The sequence below is a fragment of the Mizuhopecten yessoensis genome, unplaced genomic scaffold, assembly GCF_002113885.1.
Source record: "Mizuhopecten yessoensis strain PY_sf001 unplaced genomic scaffold, ASM211388v2 scaffold8183, whole genome shotgun sequence".
NCBI lineage: Eukaryota > Metazoa > Mollusca > Bivalvia > Pectinida > Pectinidae > Mizuhopecten > Mizuhopecten yessoensis.
This window is the reverse complement of record NW_018407420.1, coordinates 793,637-799,636: the sequence shown is the minus strand read 5'-3', so window position 1 is coordinate 799,636 and position 6,000 is coordinate 793,637. Positions and strand designations below refer to the sequence as shown.

Genomic DNA, 6,000 nt, shown 5'->3' with positions numbered 1-6,000 from the left:
TGGACAATCACTACAGCCTGTCGCCTGCGCTGTCCGTAATGAGCACATTAATTAGTATCTCAATGACATTTTCTCGTCTTATTAACGCGGGATCAGATAATGCGACAAATTATTTGTATCAAATCTCGTAAAATGTGACGTCATTCTATAGTGTTTACTGAATACAATTTTAACGTTTTCTCTAAGCGTGCCTAGTAACGGTACAATCAGAGCCCTCGCCAGATGGAGAACTGCCGCGCCCCCTGGTGTTAACAGGAACCTATGACAGCTCGTTCTCGCCACTCCTAGGATTTCCGACACGGATCAATCGGAGTTCGCTAACACCTCTCGTTTTAAATTGAACCCACAACTATTTAGCCTTATAAAAGTGATTTTGATTTCTCGTCGAGACACCGAGAGTTGCCTGAAACGTGTTTGTTATAAGCAACCAAAATACCAAGGAAGGAGCCTAATGAGAGGACTATTGAAACCCATTTAATCATTTAACGCCTGTTTGGAAAACACCTGTTGGAGAATTTCAGCGGTAAGTGTATCATTAATTAGCGAGCGTTAAACTCCAAATATGGGAAGTGTATTATCGTTATTGACTTATATCAATGTAGCAAAATAATATCTTGCAACTTCGTATATGTAATACTTTTAATCGACCATTAAGAGAGAATAATTAAATTCCGAATAATATATTTATCGTTTTTAATTTTAATATACTTACTTGCTTTCCGGGAAAAAAACATAGTTGTCTTTCTCCAGGATAATGGAAATGTTTCATCCCTGCTTTAACGGTACTATAACAACAGGAGATATATCTTATCAACATATTTATCACTTATTTTTTAATATTATTTGTTGTTAATACTGTATCAACACCATGGACAAATTGATCAAACCGTATAAATTCGGATATTGTGTTACCCATGAAACAATTATGAGATCTACTACGTCTTTTCCATTGCACAGTAATCTATAGGATAAATCATTCTACGTGAAGCTACATATTGACGGTTAGAGGGATTCATGTCTTTAAAAATAAAAATGAATATGTCTAAAATGACACGACTACAGATCTAACTATCTCGAAATTTAGTATTTTCCGTGTTTACTGAAAATATAACTGCTTTAAATAAAACATAAAACCTGTCCATAGCAAAATAAGAAAATAATGTATCTACAACAGGCCTTCGTTTGTCATAACATTTAAAACTAAACTTTTACAGGCACACTACATTGTATGTCATCGTTAGTCAGATTTGCCAGTTTAAATTCTAATGAAAGCAAATAAAAATCAGATTCCACTTATTTTGCCACTATGCTAATAAATTATGATAATACATATATAATATGATATTATACAAATCGTGTCCGTTGATTTTTATCACGATTGTGCATGTAACAAGCAAGGTTATATAGTAATGATTTTGAACAAGCTGGTTCAATTTCTTAGAAATCCTATGCTCTTCAAGACCAGCATTTGGGAAATGTCGGTTTGAAGACTGTAGAACAAACGACCCAATGCTGATTATAGTGTTAAAGGACTTCTAACAGGCTTTATCATACGTCTTATTCAATTTCCGTGAAGAAAAAAAAAATACAGTTCAAGTTAATTTTGTTATAAACACTGTTTATTGCCTGTTTTTGTACAGCAACGGTATTGTGTACAACCTTAACAATGTATACGAAACCCTTTCTCTACAATTTTAAAATAGAAAAAATTACTAGAATCCAAGATGGCTGATCAGGATTTACTAAAATAGATAACATACAATTATCTTTCTCTGCTATAGTATCGGAATGCCGATATGACAGTACGTCCAGCCTCTGGTTGTAACTTCTCTGATATACCCGCATCAGCGAGAGACTGACTGTCCCATAGCCCATAGTGTTATTCTAGAACAGGAAGAACGTAAGATCTATACATTTCATTTAGTGTACGTCTGATAGGAGTATTTTTTTCGATTTACGGAGGAAATCCAATAAATCTGAACTGAACAGAAAATGTCTTATATGCCACTAAGGTGCAGTATATTATGGTATTACACCTAAGATGAACCAAATGCCCTGGTTTCATTATTTTTGTGCAGTTATGTTGTAAACACATTTACCATATATAGCTAGTCGACAGTCAATCTGACTGGGTCACTGTCATTCACAACGTCTCCATACTATATCGTAACAGATTTTGATTGTTTAAACTAGTAAGGAAACCACAACAGGGAGCCAATTGTATCAGGTATCAAAGAGATGCGTCTAGCCATTGGTGGATGGGTAGAGCATAATGTTATAATACATGTTCTATAAAACAAGTCCTTACAGCGTTTCTGTGTCTTATGACCCCCCCTACTGTTACCTTAACTCATTCACCCCTTAAGACACATTTGAGCTCTTCTAATTCATGGTTGGAATAGTTCATTATGGAATTTCAGGGGTGAATGAGTTAATATCTTGTTTCGAAAACTGCGAACAACGGTACCGAAGTTTACAGTGTAAATAAATCAGGCTGTACGACGGTTTCGTAGGCTTGTCTCGTTTAAGCTTAACACTCTAACCCAAAACGTTATTACTAAGAGAATGGCCCCGGTTTCCCCACATTTAACTGAAGTAATATTCTCTCCATTGTGAAATACAAGCATTTCATTGTGTTGCAGCATCAATGCAGGTAAAACGTTAAACAATTGTAATCTACTTTAGAACTTCCTGATTCGGTAAGAAAAGAGTCATCCTCGATATCCAGGGGTTACGCTCACTTTCGCTGTGCAGAGAGCGAATATGAGCGAAACCCCTGGATACCGAGGATGGAGTAGAGCGTGTACAGCGGTAAACTGCAAACATTCCATCGTACTATCGAGTCAGATTAAACTGCAAACATTCCATCGTACTATCGAGTCAGAGTAAACTGCTAACATTCCATCGTACTGTCGAGTCAGAGTAAACTACAAAAATTCCATCGTACTATCGAGTCAGAGTAAACTGCAAACATTCCATCGTACTATCGAGTCAGATTAAACTGCAAACATTCCATCGTACTATCGAGTCGGAATAAACTGCAAACATTCCATCGTACTATCGATAACGAGTCGGAGTAAACTGCTAACATTCCATCATACTATCGAGTCAGAGTAAACTACAAACATTCTATCGTACTATCGAGTCGGAGTAAACTGCAAACATTCCATCGTACTATCGAGTCAGAGTAAACTGCTAACATTCTATCATACTATCGAGTCAGAGTAAACTGCAAACATTCTATCGTACTATCGAGTCAGAGTAAACTGCAAACATTCCATCATACTATCGAGTCAGAGTAAACTGCAAACATTCCATCGTACTATCGAGTCAGAGTAAACTGCTAACATTCTACTGTGTTACAGGATCAATAAGAGTATGCTTTGCACAGCAGTATTCTGAAATCACACCATCATGTTACAAAGAGTAAAGTAAATAACAAGCATTCTGCTGTGTACCAGGATCCGTTACAGTATGCAACATACAGCATTAAGCTGAAACCCTTCCATGCTATTTCAAAGAGTTAATTCAAGCATTTCTTGATTTGGTTCAGTCAGAGTAATTAAATACAACAACAAACTATAAACATGTTATGGTGCTACCGAGTCAGAGTAAGCTAAAAGCATTCCCTGTGTTACATGAACAGGCAGATGATGTAAACTGAAAACAGTTCATAGTGTTACAGGGTTGGTGTAAACTTCAAGCATTTTGATATGTTAAAGGGACAATCATATTGCGCTAATTACAACAGTCATTTAAAAATCCCTTAGTGTTACACTGGTAAGTCAGTGAAAGTTAACAAGGTGAAATAGTAAACAACAATCGTATAACAGTGTTACATGGTCAGTGAAAGTAAAACAAGATAAAATAGTAAACTACAATCAAAGTTAACAAAGTGTTACATGGTCAGTGAAAGTTAACAAGGTGAAATAGTAAACTATACGCAATCATTGGTGTTACATGGTCTGTGAAAGTTAACAAGGTGAAATAGTAAACTACAATCATTCATTTACGTTACAGGGTCAGTGAAAGTTAACTAGGTGAAATAGTAAACTACAATCATTCATTTACGTTACAGGGTCAGTGAAAGTTCACTAGGTAAAACGTACTTTTGGTGGAATGAAAAATTCTTATCTTAATCATTGGAAAGCTGATCCCCGAAAAAAAATGTCAAATCAAAATAATGCAACAACATGATATTTGTTATTTATAGTTATTAATGTATTTTATACAAATATCTAGTTAAAGTCTCTATGAAGTGATATCAAAATATATAAATTTAGTGTAACTTCATGTACAGTCTTGTCAGCACACATACACGAAGCAACGTAAAAAGATATCAAAATGGTATTTTTTTGAGGGGGGGGGGATGTCTTGTCGAGTAATGTAAAATACATTAATATATTCTAGTTGTTCTCTATAAGATGGCATGGTGGGTGGTCGGGGGACACAGTGGATACCGCACTTAGCTTCCACCAACGTTGGTTTTCTCCCGGTGCTCCAGTTTCCTCCACATTAAGACCCCCGCGTCCAAACATCCGGTACAATACGAGTGATTAATATAAGTTGAAATAAAATAGATAAACTTTTTGCTAAAAGATGGCAAAAACTAAATTTCCAAATAAGTACATCCTCTTAACAAATAACGCAGACAAAGTGTTCTACTGAAGTAATTTAAATCTACGCTGCAGAAATGTTACGGTTGTTATTTTGACTACATGTCTGACTCATGGATTTCAGTCATACACACTTTTGCTTATGGGAACCATATATAACGCTAACACTTTTTTGTTTTGCTTTTTGTTTTTTGAAGATACGGTTTTTTGAAGATACGGTATTTGAATGATTCCTGGTTTGCTTAACTATGCACGTGCATAGCTTATTTACAAACGAGACTTCTTTCATTTAATGATGGTTAACTTCTCGTTACACATAAATCATCCTCGATATCCAAGGGTAGCGCTCACTTTCTCTACACCCCTCGAATATGCCATAACAAAAATGAAGGCACGCGGCTAGCTATTTGATTGGTGACAGGTGGAAAACCTGACCAATCACTAAGCCGATACTTGTCCTTTAAAGATTACGAAGGAGCGACGCCCGACTTCAAAGCCTGTCATTTTTTACCGTTACGCGACCGCGAGATTCTTTTGATGTATATCAAAGGATCGAACTAGTCTTCTTGTCTCATTCAATTTTGCTATGACATATTCCAGTGGTGTAGAGATCGAAAGTGAGCGTAACCCCAGGATATCGAGGATGGCTACCAGCATTTTCTAACAAAACCATGCCCTAACATTCCGACCCGCTCGGACACAACCTCACGTTCTAACCCTCAAATAACGACCCGCTCGGACACAACAACACGTTCCAGCCCTCAAATTACGACCTGCTTTGACATAGCTTCACTTTCCAGCCCTCAAATTCCGACCTGCTCTGACACAGCTTCAGTTTCCAGCCCTTTCTATCCAACAGGCTCTGACACAACCTCACGTCCCCAGTCCTCACTAAACCTCGATTTCACTTTAGAGCTATCGTTAAGCCATGCATCCTGACACAACCTCGTCTTTAAGTCCGATCACACTAGCCCTAAATCTCACTTTGCAAACATACAATACTACTCCGCAAATCATAATAAAAAAAACTTCACTTCTATTTTCTAGCTTCCCTTCCCAGCACTGACTTCCACGTACGTTGTATCCCTCAACCCCACACCCAATCTTTCACTTCACGACACAATCTGACGCTGACCTCACGACCCCGAACACTCTAACCCACTACCAGGCCCTCACTATAACGCCCAAGTTTAGCATCTTCTCATGGGAACACCAGTTGAAAAAATTACTTTTAATCTCACGAAAGAAAAATCGAAGTAATCATGATGTTACCGAAACAAATTAGGTTTAAAAACGGAAAATGGTTTCTGCATAGCGTAATAAAAGATTTTAATTAGTTAGGCCGCTTAATCGCTGTTCCTCATTAAGAAGACGTTCCCGATAA

General features: G+C 37.1%; 1 protein-coding gene across 1 annotated transcript in view; it reads left to right on the top strand.

The window, feature by feature from the left end:
• The first annotated feature begins 273 nt into the window (after positions 1 to 273).
• Positions 274 to 6,000, top strand: part of LOC110455247 — a 29,365-nt gene continuing 23,638 nt past the window's right edge. Inside the window, exon 1 of the mRNA XM_021505249.1 lies at positions 274 to 523. The gene's annotated coding sequence lies outside the window, so the exon portion shown is untranslated. The remainder of the gene's footprint in view (positions 524 to 6,000) is intronic.